Raw genomic sequence first — 19344 nt, 5'->3', positions numbered from 1 at the left:
CCTCTTTTCTCCTCATTTCCTCTGTCGCTGAGGCAAAACAAAATGAAAGGACACGCTGAACCACAAACACAGACACACACAAACGTGCGAGCACACACAAACACACACACCTAAATGCATAATTTCATCCCACGTTCGCAGTTAGTATTCACAAGCTGTCTCAACAAACCCACCAATGATTGGGAAGTAGAAATAGAATAAAGGAGTGAGAAGAACAGTTCGTGCCCATCAGATAAGAGAAGACATACTAACATATCCAAAACAACAACAAAAACACAAGTATGTCCCATCACAACACCGACTCTCCTGATAAAAATCGAATTGATTGGGAAAACAAAGCACTCTCTATTCCTCTTTTTATCCCTCTTTTTTCTACTTTATTATGCTTCCTCTATAGGAACAAGTCCTGTCTTTTGTTAAATAGCAGAAAACAAATAATTCAGTCAAATTTCATTCCTGTTATTGACTATGGGCGATATTGTCTATATGAATGCAGCTGCCACTGTAGTGAAGCCATTGAATGCAGTTTATCAAAGTGCATTGCATTTTATCACAGGCGATAGGTTCAGTAAAAATCATTGCATTTTGTATCAGAAAGTGGGCTCCTTGAAGTATCGTAGATTGTTGCATTGCGTCCTTTGCGCCTATAAAGCCCTCTTGCATAAACTTCCACCATACCTTACCTAATTGTTAATATATAGATGTACGTGCTACAGGACCTGGGCTCAGGGATGGCTAACTCTGGAGATCCCTTACATCTCCACTGAGTTGGGTAGATCTGCTTTTTTTTTTTTTTGCAACTTACTTGTACAATGTTCTACAATACACTTTACAATTGGAGGAACTGGTGCCTCTAGGGCATTTCAGCTGGCTGTTAGGAGACCTTTTTACTGAAGTGTCTGTTTTTTATGATTGTATTTTAATGTGTATATAAATGTGTATTTTAATGTGTTCATTGCATTTTGATGTGTATTGTGGTGCTATACTGGGCTGATATGGAAAAAAGACATCAGCATTGACTCCCTGTCAAAATAAAGGTAAAATAAAATTGAAATAGGGAGTTGATAAAACTAGCTGGAGATTTCAGGCCCAGGGGGGTGTGAGAGGAGATGTACCCCCACCGTGGTGAGTAGGGCTGGGAATTGCCAGGGACCTCACAATAAAATATCATCACGACGCTTAGGTGCCGATATGATAAGTATTGCAATTCTCACGATTCTCACAATTATATATGTATCGCATTTCGATACTGTGATTTTATTGCGATTCAATGTTCCAAACATATTACTGTTGCAGAGGAACAAGAGAGGGAGAGACATGAGCGTGAATACTGGAATTAACAATAAAATTGCGATATTGTCAAAACGATACGATATATCGCCAAAATAAATAATATCCTGATTTACAACTGTGAGGTGGAACTGGGGTGAGGAGAGACCACAGGGCCCCTGCGCCTCTCAACCGTCCATGAGGCTTGGAGTCACTGAGAAACGTTGGCATCACACATTCACATAAACTAAAGTAACCACTCAAACATAGAAACAATACCCTCACACTTTAACACTCTCACACCTACACGTGCTTAGAAACAGTATACCTAAATACACAAACAAACACGCACACACATGTATATCTGCACACACATGCACTCACAGATGCACACACACATGTACACAAACACAAAGTCGCTCTCTTACACAGACACAAATGCGTCAACAGAGAGCAGATAACATGTCTGGCACTTCGGTGTCAGTGAGACTGCAGCCTAATGCACTCATTGGCAGTCACTGCTGTAGAGGGCTAGTCCCTCAATCCCTCCCTCCTCTCCTCTCCTCCACTCTCCCTCGCTCATTATCTTTGCCACCAAAGTGAGTGCTGAGGCAGGTATATGTCATGGAGTGGTTCCAACATCCCAGAGAGAGAGGGGGGATGTGGAGGGTGAGAGAGGGGGAGAGGAGAGAGATAGAGAGAGAGAGAGAGAGAGAGAGAGAGAGAGGTTTCAAAGCATCAGCACTGACACTTCTACCAGACATATTCATGAGTTCACATCATAAAAATGTTGAAAAATGTTTTACAGCGAAAGGGAAAGCAGACATTTCTTATTGAACAAGTTGACATAGTACCTTCCTCAATTTCAGCCCTTTTTGCCTCTGTTTTATCTAGTGAATACAACCCTGTATTTTACACAGTAATCCCCACGCTCGCTGCAACAGGTATATTCACTTGTCAGTCACATTGGTCTCCTAGCTACAGAGAGCGAACACCAATTTTCATGGAAAACAAGGTATGTAATGTTAATAAAAGCAGTTCATAAAAGCTCTTTAGTCATCCTCTATCACAAGCTAGAATGATCCAGTCTCTAGCTAGGCAACAAACTACTAACGTTAGCTTCAGAGTAGCCTAGCTATGCCAAAGCGATTTATAGTTGTTAAACGGGAGTGACTAAAAGGCCAAAAATTAGATCAAATGTTTTTTCCATTGCAACATCAGATATAGGCCTACAGTCACAGTAACCATAGTTGTTGGAAGCGTGCAATAGAGTTCACAGCTGGCGATGCATTATCGCGATTGGTTATTCCCAATTATTTGCAACAATGTTGTCATGACGTGGCCCTTTCTGGGTATAGATGGGTATAGGTGGCCCTTTCTGGGTATAGGTGGCATCCCTCTCTCTCTCTCTCTCTCTCTCTCTCTCTCCTACCCCCAGGTTCTGTTATCTAAGGTTGTAAATTCCTGGCGGAGAATCTCTCCCCCAGGCCATGCAGAAAGAGAGACACATCGAGAGAAAAAAATATTTCACATGGCGAACTCCAAAATCCCCAAAATGGGAATTTGATTCAAAATGTCCACTTGTGGGAAGGTGGGAATTGTCCATGGACATTTAAGGGACGGGTATGACGAGTGTGTTTTATTTGGTGACCTCAGAGAGGACAGGAAACACACATACAGCGGAAGTCGGAAGTTTACATACACTGAGGTTGGAGTCATTAGAACGCATTGTTTTACCACTCCACAAATTCCTTGTTAATTTAACAAACTATAGTTTTGACAAGTCGGTTAGGACAACTACTTTGTGCATGACGCAAATACATTTTCCAACAATTGTTTATTGACAAAATATTTCACTGTATCACAATTCCAGTGGGTCAGAGGTTTACATACACTAAGTTGACTGCCTTTACACAGGTTCCAGAAATTCCAGAAAATGATGTCATGCCTTTAGAAGCTTCTGATAGGCTAATTGACATCATTTGAGTCAATTGGAGGTGTACCTGTGGATGTATTTCAAGGCCTACCTCAAGTCTGGTTGGTAGACATCCACAAGTCTGGTTCATCATTGGGAGCAATTTCCAAAGGCCTGAAGGTACCACGTTCATCTGTACAAACAATAGTATGCAAGTATAAACACTATGTCACCCTGCAGCCGTCATGCCGCTCAGGAAGGAGACGTGTTCTGTCTCCTAGAGATGAACGTACTTTGGTGCGAAAAGTGCAAGTCAATCCCAGAACAACATCAAAAGACCTTGTGAAGATGCTAGAGGAAACAGGTACAAAAGTATCTATATCCACAGTAAAATGAGTCCTATATCGACATTACCTGAAAGGCCGCTCAGCAAGGAAGAAGCCACTGCTCCAAACCGCTATAAAAAAGCCAGACTAAGGTTTGCAACTGCACATGGGGACAAATATCGTGCTTTTTGGAGAAATGTCCTCTAGTCTGATGGAACAAAAATAGAACTGTTTGGCCATTATGATCATCGTTATGAATGGAGGAAAAAAGGGGAGGCTTGCAAGCCAAAGGACACCATCCCAACCGTGAAGCACGGGGTGGCAGCATCATGTTGTGAGGGTGCTTTGCTGCAGGAGGGACTGGTGCACTCCACAAAATAGTTGGCATCATGAGGAAATAACATTATGTGGATATATTGAAGCAACATCTAAAGACATCAGTCCGGAAGTTTAAGCTTGGTCGCAAATGGGTCTTCCAAATTGACAATGACCCCAAGCATAATTCCAAAGTTGTGGCAAAATGGCTTAAGGACATCAAAGTCAAGGTATTGGAGTGGCCATCACAAAGCCCTGACCCCAATCCCATAGAAAACTTGTGGGCAGAACTGAAAACCGTGTGTCAGCAAGGAGGCCTACACATCTGACTCAGTTACACCAGCTCTGTCAGGAGGAATGGGCCAAAATTCACCCAACTTATTGTGGGATGCTTGTGGAAGGCTACCCAAAACGTTTGACCCAAGTTAAACCATTTAAAGGCAATGCTACCAAATACTAATTGAATGTATGTAAACTTCTGACCCACTGAGAATGTGATGAAAAAATAAAAGCTGAAATAAATAATTCTCTCTACTCTTATTCTGACATATCACATTCTTAAAATGAAGTAGTGATCCTAAATGACCTAAGACAGGGCATTTTTACTGGGACTAAATGTCAGGAATTGTGAAAAACTGAGTTTAAATGTATTTGGCTAAGGTGTATGCAAACTTCCGACTTCAACTGTTACTATATCTCTGAATGTATACATTTCTCAATTATGGGGTTCGCATCTAATTATTGTATAAAATGTGTGAGTAAAGATGAAACTATTTGTTAATGTAATGTGATGTTAAACCTTTAATGTGAGAGAATTGTATTCTCTTTAAAGTCTAACTATGTCATTGGCCCGCCCCCGTGAGCACAGACATGATCTGGCGTCATAGAACCTCCTTTTCTATTGTTACGAATTAAAACCCCTCCTTAGGAAATCCTCTTCAGACAATGCGTACCTCGATGGACACCGAGGGGGCACAGGTTTGAGTTTAGAACAAGCAAACACACAGCGTGAGTTGTGATTGCGAATAGTAATTGAATTCCTAAACATACCACGTGGAGCATTGGCTACACGGCTGGAAATGGTTAAACTCAGACTATCGATCCCTACAGAATAAGAACAAATCTTAGATGCTAATTACTAGTCTGCAGCTAGAAATTATGTCAACCTGGGATGCGAAGACCGACAACCACCAAAACATCTATTCTACAAACATCTATTCTACGAGAACATTTCTGGAATGGTACACTGAAGTATCCATTCTAACCACCAAAACTTTGATCTTCAGGGAAGCAGAGAGAGAGATGCTGATTAACTGACCATCCAACAGAAGGACTGACGATTCCAACAGAGATCACAACGACACACTGGGCATGAATATATATTGATTGCAATTATTCCCGAATGAATGAGCATTCATGTGCAAAGGATTAGCATTTCAATTAATATAATTATAGTAGTGCTGTGTGTAGTGATCCCTCGGATCTTCCGCCTGTTCTCAGTCCACACCCACTTCCCTTTGTCCACCAAGCCGTCATATTGCCCACTAGGGAACCTCCCCTATCATTTCCTTGTATCCATCTACTGTGTTGTTTGCTTATGCATTTCTGTGATTATTTAGTTAGTTAGTAAATAAATGATTAAGCCAATGGTGTATGAATGATTCATAGTAAAGGCTGGGTTTGTGCAGATAACCAACAATTTACGACCTTCGGAATGAGAAAATGAATTCATAAATAAGAAAACGAATTGATCAGATATTAAAATATCAGTTAGATTAGGAAAATTATAACTTTGTAATCTGAAGATTTTCCTTGGTGCCCCGACTTCCTAGTTAATTACATTTACATGATTAGTTTAATCACATAGTAATAATTACAGAGAATTGATTTGATAAAATAATAGTCTTCACCTTTAATGATGCCAAAGACATGACAATGTCAATGAGCGTCATCACTATCTTTCCATTGCGGTACCTCAAACTGTCCTGAGTTTATCTAACTCCTGGCTCAGACTTTGTCTGGGCAGTATTTTAACAACATCCTAAAACCTACTGGGTTGAGAGTTTTTTTTGGTCTTAATTAAGGATTATACCCTTTTTTATTTATTTTTTGCCTAAAATGACATACCCAAATCCAACTGCCTGTAGCTCAGAACCTGAAGCAAGGACATGCATATTCGTGATACCATTTGAAAGGAAACACTTTGAAGTTTGTGGAAATGTGAAATTAATGTAGGAGAATATAACACTGGAAAAATATAATACAAAGAAAAAAATAAGTTTTGTTTTTTCCCTCCATCTTTGAAATGCAAGAGAAAGGCCACAATGTATTATTCCAGTTTAGGCTCAATTTAAATATTGGCCACTTAGATGGCAGCAGTGTATATGCACAGTTTTAGATTGATCCAAGGAATCATTACATTTCTGTTCAAAATGTTGTATCAAGTCTGCCAAAATGTGCCTAATTGGTTAATTAATACATTTTCAAGTTCATAACTGTGCACTCTCATCAAACAATAGCATGGTATTCTTTCACTGCAATAGCTACTGTAAATTGGACAGTGCAGGTAGATTAACAAGAATTTAAGCTTTCTGCCTATATCAGATATGTCTATGTCCTGGGAAATGTTCTTGTTACTTGCAACGTCAAGCTAATCACATTAGCACACATTAGCTCAACTGTCCCCCGGGGGTTAAAACAGGTTTAAACAGGATTTGATTTTCTGAGATACTTTGTGGATACGCCCAGAATATGCCCAGAACAACAACTTAAAGTATCACGCCCTGATCTGTTTCACCTGTCTTGTGTCTCCACCCCCCTCCAGGTGATGCCCTTCTTCCCTATTATCCCCTGTGTGTTTATACCTGTGTTCTCTGTCTGTTTGTTGCCAGTTCGTCTTGTTCGTTCAAGCTAACCAGTGTTTTTCCTGTGAGCTCCTATCGTTTCCCAGCCTCTCTTTCCTCGTCCTGGTTTTCGACTGTTGCATGTCCTGACCCTGTACCCGCCCGTCTGACCTCTCTGCCTGACCCTGAGCTTGCCTGTCGTCCTGTACCTTTGCCTTACCCTGGATTTTCGACCCCTGCCTGCCTTGACCTTTCTTTGCCTGCCTCTGTTGTTACAATAAACATTGTTACTTCAACAGTCTGCATATGGGTCTTACCTTGATTCCTTATACAAAGATTTATGACTTTGTTACAAAGTCTACTGTGTATAGTGTTAAATGTAACCCTGCCTTTACATAAAGCTTGCAGAATGACTAATTGCAGAAGAGCACTGTAATCAGATGGACAAATAATAGGTTTAAAGACATAACATTTTCATACTTTTCAACACTGAAACCTGTGTGTATACACTCTTACAATGAAGGGTTCCAAAAGGGTTCCAAAAGGGTTTTGCGGCTGTCCCCATAGGAGAACCCTTTATGATTCCAGGTAGAACCCTTTTTGGTTCCGGATACAAACCTCTATGTGAAGGGTTCTACATGGACCTCAAAAGGGTTCTACCTGGAACCAAAAAGGGTTCTTCAAAGGGTTCTCCTATGGGGACAACTGAATAACTTTTAGGTTCTAGATAACAACACCTTGTTCTAAGAGTGTAGAGTGAAATGTATATTTAAATACATTGCAACCATTCTTTGCATAACGCAAAGGCCTGCTATAGTATTTCACTAAACTACACAGTGTTGTTCATTGAAATTGTCTCTCTTTTGATTACAGATTCAATGAATACTAACATGGTTTGTGGTAGTTTGAAAGGGTTTGATCCTGCTTAGGCAAGCAGTGTTTCCAATTCACAGACGAGAAAAAACCCAGCCCTATAGTGATAGCCCAGATGAAAAGGGAAGCTATGAATAATAATAATAATATTTTGTCATAGCCTACGAACAGGATTTTGTCATTGACCTGACCAGGACATGAGATCAGAAAAAACTCCAGTCGCCAGAAATGACACGTACAAATTCTACCACATCACTTTTGAACCGGTTGTGCCACCTCAGGCCAGGGGTGACGCTGATTTTACACTGATCTCATGACATTGTGAGTCCAACTTTGATCACTACACGTGCATGAGTGAGTGGTTCACTGTCCATCCTCACCTGAGCACGGACACACACACATAGACACACAGATAAAACAGGTGAGAGGGCACAGGGATAGGGATAGCGTGCTTAGACAGAGCATTTGAGGTCAGTTAACACGGTCATAAAGCCCAGTCACAAGGAACAGAGTTGTCGGATAGTGAAACTACAGCATGGGTAGACCACTATGTCAGACAAGAAAGTCTAATGAGTGATGTCGGTAAAACATGAATGTGTGAGCAATCAATTTGTATTGAGTGGTTCTTCCACACAGTAAGATGGTCTACTATCCAGCTGCCACACTTCCTCTTTTTTAGTTATGTACAGTTTTATATACCTTTGTCTATTTCTATTATCTCTCGTTTACTATCTATATGTACACTACATACACAAAAGTATGTGGACACCCCTGCAAATTAGTGGATTCGGCTATTTCAGCCACACCCGTTGCTGACAAGTGTATAAAATTGAGCACACAGCCATTCAATCTCCATACACAAACACTGCTAGTAGAAAGGCCTTACTGAAGAGCTCAGTGACTTTCAACGTGGTACAGTTACAGGATGCCACCTATCCAACAAGTCAGTTTATCAAATGTCTGCCCTGCTAGAGCTGCCCAGGTCAACTGTAAGTGCTGTTATTGAGAAGTGGAAATGTCTAGGAGCAACAAAGGCTCAGAAGTGGTAGGCCACACAAGCTCACAGAACGGGACTGACGAATGCTGAACCGTGTACCGCGTAAAAACCGTCTGTCCTCGGTTGCCACACTCACTACCCAGTTCCAAACTGCCTATGGAAGCAACTTCAGCACAAGAACTGTTCGTCAGGAGCTTCATGAAATGGATTTCCATGGCCGAACAGCCACACACAAGCCTAAGATCACCATGTGCAATGTCAAGGGCTGGAGTGGTGTAAAGCTCACCGCCATTGGACTGGAGCAGTGGAAACATGTTCTCTGGAGTGATGAATCTTGCTTCACCATCTGGCAGTCCGACGGATGAATCTGGGTTTGGCAGATGCCAGGAGTACGCTACTTACCCCGATGCATATTGCCAAGTGTAAAGTTTGGTGGAGAGGTTATAATGGTCTGGGGCTGTTTTTCATGGTTCGGGCTTGGCCCCTTTGTTCCAGTAAAGGGAAATCTTAACGCTACAGCACACAATGACATTCTAGACGATTCTGTGCTTCCAACATTATGGCAACAGTTTGGGGAAGGCCCTTTCCTGTTTCAGCAGCACAATGTCCATGTGCACAAAGTGAGGTCTATATAGAAATGGTTTGACTAGATCGGTGTGGAAGAACTTGACAGGCCTGCACAGAGCCTGACCTCAACCCCATCGACACCTTTGGGATGAATTAGAACGTCAACTGCGAGCCAGGCCTAATCACCCTTTTCTGACTCTTGCGGCTGAATTGAAGCAAGTCCAAACAGCAATGTTCCAACATCTAGTGGAAAGCCTTCCCAGAAGAGTGGAACAGCAAAGGGGGGACCAATTCCATATTAATGCCCATGGTTTTGGAATGAGATGTCTGACGAGCATTTTTTTCTGAGATTACAGATCCACAATGCATCTGCCAGGCGGGCGACAGCAACTCATTGCTATGACCTAAATACAGCCACGCTGTAACATGATTGGCCGAGAGACGGCACACGGCTTCTACCCCGCCCCGTGCTGCCACATCATCAGCACCTTAATTATTCACTGGTTTATGTAAGAGAGGGTCTGCCTTCCTCCTTTCTCTCTCTCTCTCATTCCCCTCCTCTCATCTGGCTTTGGATCCCACAGAATGCAGGGCAGGAGAGAAGGAGGGAGAGTGAGTGAGGAAGAGCAGAAAGAAAGAAATAGGAAGACTGTGAGATAGTGAAAGAAAGTGTATGAGGGGGGAGAAACAGAAAGAGAGAGAGAAACAAGAGCAGAGGCAGAGCATTCATTTTTAATCAAATCAGAGATGGAAAATAATGTGTTACAGCGTGACGATTGCAACCCGCCGCCACATTTAACACACACTATGGAAAGCTATAGAAAGCTGCATTAATATGTAATTACATATATGGAATTACATATTAATAATTCCCCATGGGATTCAATGGAAAAAACATTTTTTTATATGGGTATTTCCATTTTTATATGTAAAAAATATATATGTATACATTTTTTTTATATAAAGTGCCTTGAATGTTAATGAAGAGGGGGGTGGAGAGAGCACCGAGAGACAGTCTTCACATTTTGTTGCCTTAAAATATAATCTAAAAATGAATTGAATTTGATACATTTCTAAAGTCAAAAAAATTATAGAAATGTTTTCTAAAAACTAAGATGTCCTGATTGCGTCTTCACACCCCATAGTTAATATGATATGACACACATTATTGTTGCTTAGGAGAAATTTGACTTAGACAACATTGAGTGCTGCTGCTTCCACATAAATACAGTACATGTAATCAATTGAGAATTAACACCCCATCATACACTCTCCTCCTCACTCACACAAAAGGTTAATAAGTTAATGTCAGGTGGCAGGTAGCTTAGCGGTACAGAGTGTTGGGTGAGATTGCTGGTTCGAATCCCTGAGGCGACGAGGTCAAAAATCTGTCAATGTGCCCTTGAGCAAGGTACTTAACCCGAATTGGTCCTGTAAGTCACAATGGATAAGAGTGTAAATAACTAAATTATAATACAAAACACACCAGAATCGCATTCTAGTAGTCTCAGTCCTGACCTACATCTGCTTAAAAATCTGTGACAAGCATTTATTATTTTGTCCATCAATGATTCCTTACCAAATTTCCTGCCCTTGAGTAATTTTGACAAAAACAATGGATGTGTTGTTAAGAGGTCTGCAAGGTTAGTAGAATCTTATATGAAATTATTTACGACTGCATGGGCTCCAAAAGTTGCTTCCACCAGGTATTAACTCTGGGGTGTGAATACATATGCAATCAATACATTTTCATTTATTTATTATTAATTTGAAAAATGTTCTATAAAATTATCAAATGTAATCCCTTTTTAGATTTAATTTCAAGGCAGCAAAATGTGTTTTGTACACTCAGCGAGACAGAGGCAGACAGAGAGCATGGAATCCTTCTGCAATAATTGTCACACCCTGACCTTAGAGATCCCTGTTTATTCTCTATATTTTGGTTAGGTCAGGGTGTGACTAGGGTGGGTAATCTAGTTTTTGTATATCTATGTTTTCTTTTTCATTGTTGGCCTAGTATGGTTCCCAATCTATCGTTGTCTCTGATTGGGGATCATACTTAGGCAGCCTTTTTTCTTGTCTTTGTTTGGGTGCAGGTATTTTTGCACGACAAAGCTTTTCGTTCGTTGTATTGGTTATTGTTTTTTTTCTCAAATCACGCTGCGCCTTGGTCTACCTTTAACGACAAACGTTACAGAAGATCCCACCACCAATAGACCAAGCAGCGTGGTCAGGAAGACTGAACCTGGGAGGAAATCCTGGAGGGAGCAGGTCTCTGGACATTGGCCGGGGAGTATCGCCTGTCCGAAGGAGGAGATAGAGGCAGCGAAAGCGGAATGGCGACGATACGAGGAGTTAGCTCAACGAAGCAAGCACGAGAGGCAGCCCCCCCCAAAAATTGGGGGAAGGCACACAGGGAGATTGGTGGAGTCAGGGTTCAGACCTGAGCCAACTCCCCATTCTTACCGTGGGGAGCGAGTGACCGGTCAAGCACCGTGTTATCCGGTTCTGCACACCATGCCTTCAGTGCGCATCCACAGCCCGGTGCGCTCTGTGCAAGCTCCCCGCAGTTGCCGTGCTAGAGTGGGCATTCAGCCAGGACGGATTGTGCCAGCTCTGCACTCTAGACCTCCAATGCGTCTCCACGGCCCAGCATATCCTGCGCCGGCTCTATGCCTCCAGTGCGCCTTCATAGCCCAGTGCGTCCCGTGCCAGCTCTCTACACTCACCGAGCTGGAGTGGGTATCCAGCCAGGACGTGTTGTGGCAGCTCCCCGCACCAGGCTTCCAGTACGTCTCCTCAGTCCGGTGAGACCTGTTCCAGCTCCACGTACGAAGCCTCCAGTGATGATCCATGGCCCGGAGCCTGTAGTGGTAATCCATGGCACGAAGCCTCCAGTGATGATCCATGGCAAGGAGCCTGCAGCGACGGTCCCCAGTCCGGAGACTTCAGCGATATTGCAAAACACAGCTTAGTCTTTTGTTAATCCACCTGTCGTCTCAGATTTTGAAATTATGCTTTACAGCGAAAGCAATCCAAGCGTTTGTGTCAGTTTATCGATAGCCTAGCATAGCATTATGTACACTTAGCATCAGGAAGCTTGGTCACGAAAATCAGAAAAGCAATCAAATTAACCGTTTACCTTTGATGATCTTCGGATGCTTTCACTCATGAGACTCCCAGTTACACAACAGATGTTCCTTTTGTTCCATAAAGATTATTTTTATATCCAAAATACCTCCGTTTGTTTGTCGCGTTATGTTCAGAAATCCACAGGAAAGAGCGGTCACGACAACGCAGACGGAAATTCCAAATAGTCTCCATAATGTCCACAGAAACATGTCAAACGTTTTTTTATAATCATTTCTCAGATAGTTTTTAAAATATATACTCGATAATATATCAACCGAGTGTGTAGGTTGTTCAATAACAGCAGGAGGAACAATTGTCGCTTTACTCCGTAGAGCAAAAATTCACTCTGAGATCCCCCACCTATCCACTTACGCAATGTGATCTTTCACGCTCATTTTTCAATATAAAAGCCTGAAACTATATCTAAAGACTGTTGACACCTTAGGGAAGCCAGAGAAAAGGGAATCTGGTTGATATCCCTTTAAGACAGATATGTGCTTGTGATAAAACTTAATCCACAATTATTTTTTAATAAACTATAGATCCTATGTTGGTAAATGATGCTCTCTGGTGTATTTGGTGTATATTGGTTGACCAAACTGTAGCGAGGCTCATGATGATGTACCTGTATCGCTTGTTTGTTTTTTGCTTTTGAAGCGCTTTGAGATTGTTATGAAAAGCAATATAGAAATGTGGTTGGATAAAGATAAACATTGCCTCTTGGGCCCCTTACGGGCTTCGGCCCAGTCCTGACTCAAACAATTGACCAGTCACATTCATTTATTATGGAGTTTATTTGAATAGTTTTATTAATCAGTTACCCAATCAAGGCAGGGGCCCCCAGTTGCCCAAGATTGACAAAGTAACCTGTCTAAATGACTATCGCCCTGTAGCACTCACATCTTTAGCCATTCAATTATTTGAAAGGCTGGTAATGGCTCACATCAACACTATCATCCCAGAAACCCTGGACCCACCATATAATTCAAATGCTGCGCCAACAGATCCACAGATGACGCAATCTTTATTGCACTCCATACTGCCCTTTCCCACCTGGAAAAAAGGAACACATACATCAGAATGCTGTTCATTGACTACAGCTCAGCATTCAACACCATAGTGCCCTCCAAGCTCATCACTAAGCTAAGGACCTGGGACTGAACACCTCTCTCTGAAACTGGATGCTAGACTTCCTGATGGGCCACCCCCAGGTGGTGAGGGTAGGCAACAACACATCCACCACGCTCACCCTCAACAGAGGGGCCACTCATAGGTGGGTGCTTTGTCTTGTCCTTTACTCCCTGTTCACCCACGACTGTGTGGCCTCGCACGACTCCCAAGACCATCATTAAGTTTGCCAAAAACACGACGATGAGACAGCCTATAGGGAGGAGGTCATAGACCTGACAGTGTGGTAACAGGACATCAACCTCTCCCTCAACGTGAGCTAGAAAAAGGAGCTAATCTTGGACTAGGTCTGAGCTCTCCCCCATTCTTATCGACGGGGCTGTAGTGGAGCAGGTTGAGAGACGCCGCACGCACGCACACACACACACACACACACACACACACACACACACACACACACACACACACACACACACACACACACACACACACACACACACACACGCTACTCTCTGTTGATTATCTATGCATAGTCACTTCACCCCTACCTACATGTACATATTACCTCGACTAACCCATACCCTGCACATTGACTGTACCGGAACCCTTTCTATACAGCCTCATTATTGTTATTTTATTGGTTTACTATTTTTCCTTTAGTTTATTTAGCAAATTTTTCTTACTTTCTTACATTTAAAAAAAACTCTGCATTGTTGGATAAGGGCTTGTAAGTAAGCATTTCACCGGTAAGGCCTGTTGTATTCAGTACATGTGACAAAAAACATTTGATTTGGGAACCCTACCTCCTCTCCTCCCCTCATCTGATGATTAGCACAGCGGTAGCGGGCAGCAGCAGGCTGTCTACACTTATTCAGAGCTGGCTCCTGAGTTTTCCTGTGGTTGGTGGTTGCAGTGAACAAAATATAAATGTATACATATAATTTACAGTATATGTTTCCTTTTTTTTGTTGCTGCATCTTAGGATCCCCACAGGCCTGGGCCCAGGAAGCTTCAGCCCCGTTAAGCCCCTGCGTTAATCCGGCCCAGCACACACACACAAACACAAACAATAAAGCAAATGGACATGAAAGACTATTGAGTGAAGGACTATCGAACACGATCACTTCAGAAGCACTGTGACACATTCCGTCTTGTGTCAGTGCCACTGTACCACAACCACTTTAGACCACACCACATAGCATAAATGTGCACAACATGTCTCTTACTGTTTTTGGCTTTATCGTTTACTAATGGAGGATGGTGTCTTACCCAGACTGATCACTAGAAATAGACGGCGATTTCAGACATTTGAAAAGGTCCCCAGAACACCTTTCTCTGTGAAGAAATAATACAATAAAAACAATTGCCCAGCACTGGGAGCGAACTTGTGATGCTTAGAGCAAGATATCTATCCTTAAACCACTGAGTTACCACAGTTCATATTGCTCCAGCAAACCGAAATAATTATGATATTTAATGGTAATAGCGCATTGTTTTTTATTCTTTTACTTTAAGCCCTTCCCCAAACCATAGTCATAACCTTAACTTTGAATTGTTTCTGTTTTAACCCTGTAACCACATGGAATTAATCCTGTAACCATGCAGAATTAATGCAAAAAAAATAGACAATCATCCACATTCATTGAATTTCGAAGAGAATTAATGAAATCTTGTTGGTCTTACCTGTAGTGAAGAGAGACAGGAGATCAGGCAGGTGAAGGATCCCATCCAAACAGGAGAGGTAGAGGAAAAGTAAGAGAGGGAGAGAGCAACAATTAATTACAGCACTATGATTTAAAAACATCCATCACGTTTTCACATTTTTAAATGACTGTTGATGAATTTGTATCTTCATATTGACACACGTGGTATCCAAACATCACAAATGAAAGAGCAATATAAAGGCAATTAGTTACATATATGGAATTTGTATGGCACTTTTCATTACAGAATAACTACAAGATCACCCATATGTGTCCTCTTTCCATCCTCACTTCATTATGATTATGTTCAGCATATGGACCAAGCCCATGGGGAATCACACATCCAACAAGCTCATCCAGAGCCCTCCTTTCTCAGGTAAGAATTGGCCCTCTGCCCCTGGAAAAGTCCCTATGGATCTCCCAATACTCCCTTCCCACCTCAATATGGTCCTTACAGATCTCAGGGCAGTCACAGTGCCCCTTTTAGTGAATTCCCATCAACAGTTCCTAAGGGTCTTCTACACCCCTCACTCACACATCTAAGTCCCCATCACTACCTCCACCCTCCACCACACTCACGTCTGATGTGTCTCCCACCAATCTCCCTCCAACTTACTTCTGGCATTCCTTACAGTAGGGTTTCCCGAACTCAGTCCTGGGGCCACACCTGGCTACACATTTTGGTTTTTGACCTAGCACTACACAGCTGATTGAAATAACCAACTCATCATCAAACATTATTTACTTGAATTCGATGTGTAGTGCTAGGGGAAAAAAACTAAATCATGCTCACCTATATCTGACATTCCCTATACAGAATTCCCAATGCGCCATCTTTCAACCCGTTCGTTCCTCTATAAGACTTGATGGCGATTACCGAAATTCCCCATGCCATCTCCTACCACTCCAACCATCTACGATGTATCCCTTATCTCTACAGATCTCCCATGTCACCTCTCCCTTCCCACTGTGTATGTGTTTTCCCAATCCTCTCTACTTATTCCCTGTGTGTCTCATCAGCCTCATCAGCGGATATGAGATCAAGCAGGTGGTGGGCCGACGCCGAAAACAGTGAAGTTGATCAAACAGTGAAGTTGACCAATCTATGTCGAGGGAGGCGCTGATTTTTTGTATATGAAATATTCTTATGCTTAATGTAAAATGTGTTTGCAGCTTAAATTCTTGCACATTTTCTCAGAAAAAGTATATTTCAACACTGTCTGCTCAGGGACATTTGAGAACTGCTCAACTTATATGATTCCATATGTGTTATTTCATATATCTGATGTCTTCACTATTATTCTACTATTCTAGAAAATAGTAAAAATAAAGAAAAACCCTGGAATGAGTACCTACTCATTCCAGGGTATATATATATATATATGTATATATACAGTACCGGTCAAAAGTTTGGACATACCTACTCATTCCATATATATATATATATATATATATAAGACCATGTCCATATTAGGTCAAGAACAACTCAAATAAGCAAATAAAAATGACAGTCCATCATGTCAGTCAATGCGGAAAATATCAAGAACTTTGAAAGTTTCTTCAAGTGCAGTCGAATAATAAACCGTCAAGCGCTCTGATGAAAATGGCTCGCATGAGGACTGCCACAGGAAAAGAAGACACAGAGTTACCTCCTCTGCAGAGGATAAGTTCATTAGAGTTAACTGCACCTCAGATTGCAGCCCAATTAAATGCTTCACAGAGTTCAAGAAACAGACACATCTCAACATCAACTTTTCAGCGAAGACTGCGTGAATCAGGCCTTCATGGTCAAATTGCTGTGAAGAAACCACTACTAATGGACACCAATAACAAGAAGAGACTTCCTTGGGCCAAGAAACACGAGCAATGGACATTAGACCAGTGGAAACCTGTAATTTGGTCTGATGAGTCCAAATTGAGATTTTTGGTTCCAACCACCGTGTCTTTGTGAGATGCAGAGAAGGTGAATGGATGATCTCTGCATATGTGGTTCCCACCGTGAAGCATGGACGAGGAAGTGTGATGATGTGGAGGTCCTTTGCTGGTGACACTGTCAGTGATTTATTTAGAATTCAAGACAAATTGAACCAGCATTGCTACCACAGCGTTCTGCAGTGATACGCCATCCCATCTGGTTAATGCTTAGTGGGACTATCATTTGTTTTTCAACAGAACAATGACCCAACTCACCTTCAGGCTGTGGAAGAGCTATTTCACCAAGAAGGAGAGTGATGGAGTTCTGCATCAGATTCCATGTACAGTGCCTTGCGAAAGTATTCGGCCCCCTTGAACTTTGCGACTTTTTGCCACATTTCAGGCTTCAAACATAAAGATATAAAACTGTATTTTTTTGTGAAGAATCAACAACAAGTGGGACACAATCATGAAGTGGAACGACATTTATTGGATATTTCAAACTTTTTTAACAAATCAAAAACTGAAAAATTGGGCGTGCAAAATTATTCAGCCCCTTTACTTTCAGTGCAGCAAACTCTCTCCAGAAGTTCAGTGAGGATCTCTGAATGATCCAATGTTGACCTAAATGACTAATGATGATAAATACAATCCACCTGTGTGTAATCAAGTCTCCGTATAAATGCACCTGCACTGTGATAGTCTCAGAGGTCCGTTAAAAGCGCAGAGAGCATCATGAAGAACAAGGAACACACCAGGCAGGTCCGAGATACTGTTGTGAAGAAGTTTAAAGCCGGATTTGGATACAAAAAGATTTCCCAAGCTTTAAACATCCCAAGGAGCACTGTGCAAGCGATAATATTGAAATGGAAGGAGTATCAGACCACTGCAAATCTACCAAGACCTGGCCGTTCCTCTAAACTTTCAGCTCATACAAGGAGAAGACTGATCAGAGATGCAGCCAAGAGGCCCATGATTACTCTGGATGAACTGCAGAGATCTACAGCTGAGGTGGGAGACTCTGTCCATAGGACAACAATCAGTCGTATATTGCACAAATCTGGCCTTTATGGAAGAGTGGCAAGAAGAAAGCCATTTCTTAAAGATATCCATAAAAAGTGTCGTTTAAAGTTTGCCACAAGCCACCTGGGAGACACACCAAACATGTGGAAGAAGGTGCTCTGGTCAGATGAAACCAAAATTGAACTTTTTGGCAACAATGCAAAACGCTATGTTTGGCATAAAAGGAACACAGCTCATCACCCTGAACACACCATCCCCACTGTCAAACATGGTGGTGGCAGCATCATGGTTTGGGCCTGCTTTTCTTCAGCAGGGACAGGGAAGATGGTTAAAATTGATGGGAAGATGGATGGAGCCAAATACAGGACCATTCTGGAAGAAAACCTGATGGAGTCTGCAAAAGACCTGAGACTGGGACGGAGATTTGTCTTCCAACAAGACAATGATCCAAAACATAATGCAAAATCTACAATGGAATGGTTCAAAAATAAACATATCCAGGTGTTAGAATGGCCAAGTCAAAGTCCAGACCTGAATCCAATCGAGAATCTGTGGAAAGAACTGAAAACTGCTGTTCACAAATGCTCTCCATCCAACCTCACTGAGCTCGAGCTGTTTTGCAAGGAGGAATGGGAAAAAATTTCAGTCTCTCGATGTGCAAAACTGATAGACATACCCCAAGCGACTTACAGCTGTAATTGCAGCAAAAGGTGGCGCTACAAAGCATTAACTTAAGGGGGCTGAATAATTTTGCACGCCCAATTTTTCAGTTTTTGATTTGTTAAAAAAGTTGGAAATATCCAATAAATGTCACTCCACTTCATGATTGTGTCCCACTTGTTGTTGATTCTTCACAAAAAATACAGTTTTATATCTTTATGTTTGAAGCCTGAAATGTGGCAAAAGGTCACAAAGTTCAAGGGGGCCGAATACTTTCGCAGGCACTGTATGTCCTTTCATAGTTTTGATGTAGGCACTTTTATTCTACATTGTAAAAAATAGTAAAAAATAAAGAAAAAACCTTGAATGAGTAGGTGGGTCCAAACTTTTGACTGGTACTGATTTTATAAATATATATATATACACAGTGGGGCAAAAAAGTATTTAGTCAGCCACCAATTGTGCAAGTTCTCCCACTTAAAAATATGAGAGAGGCCTGGAATTTTGATCATAATTACACTTCAACTATGAGAGACAAAATTAGAAAAAAAAATACAGAAAATCACATTGTAGTTTTTTAATGAATTTATTTGCAAATTATGGTGGAAAATAAGTATTTAGTCACCTACAAACAAGCAAGATTTCTGTCTCTCACAGACCTGTAACTTCTTCTTTAAGA

At 41.7% G+C, this 19344-nt stretch overlaps 1 protein-coding gene across 1 annotated transcript in view; it reads right to left on the bottom strand.

Moving 5' to 3' along the window:
• The window catches only part of LOC139367884 (BR serine/threonine kinase 2a), a 497374-nt gene that overhangs the window by 328494 nt on the left and 149536 nt on the right, over window positions 1-19344 (bottom strand). The gene's annotated exons all lie outside the window — the stretch shown is intronic.

This window comes from Oncorhynchus clarkii, chromosome 2, assembly GCF_045791955.1.
Source record: "Oncorhynchus clarkii lewisi isolate Uvic-CL-2024 chromosome 2, UVic_Ocla_1.0, whole genome shotgun sequence".
Classification (NCBI taxonomy): domain Eukaryota; kingdom Metazoa; phylum Chordata; class Actinopteri; order Salmoniformes; family Salmonidae; genus Oncorhynchus; species Oncorhynchus clarkii.
This window is presented reverse-complemented; position numbering and strand designations above follow the sequence as displayed.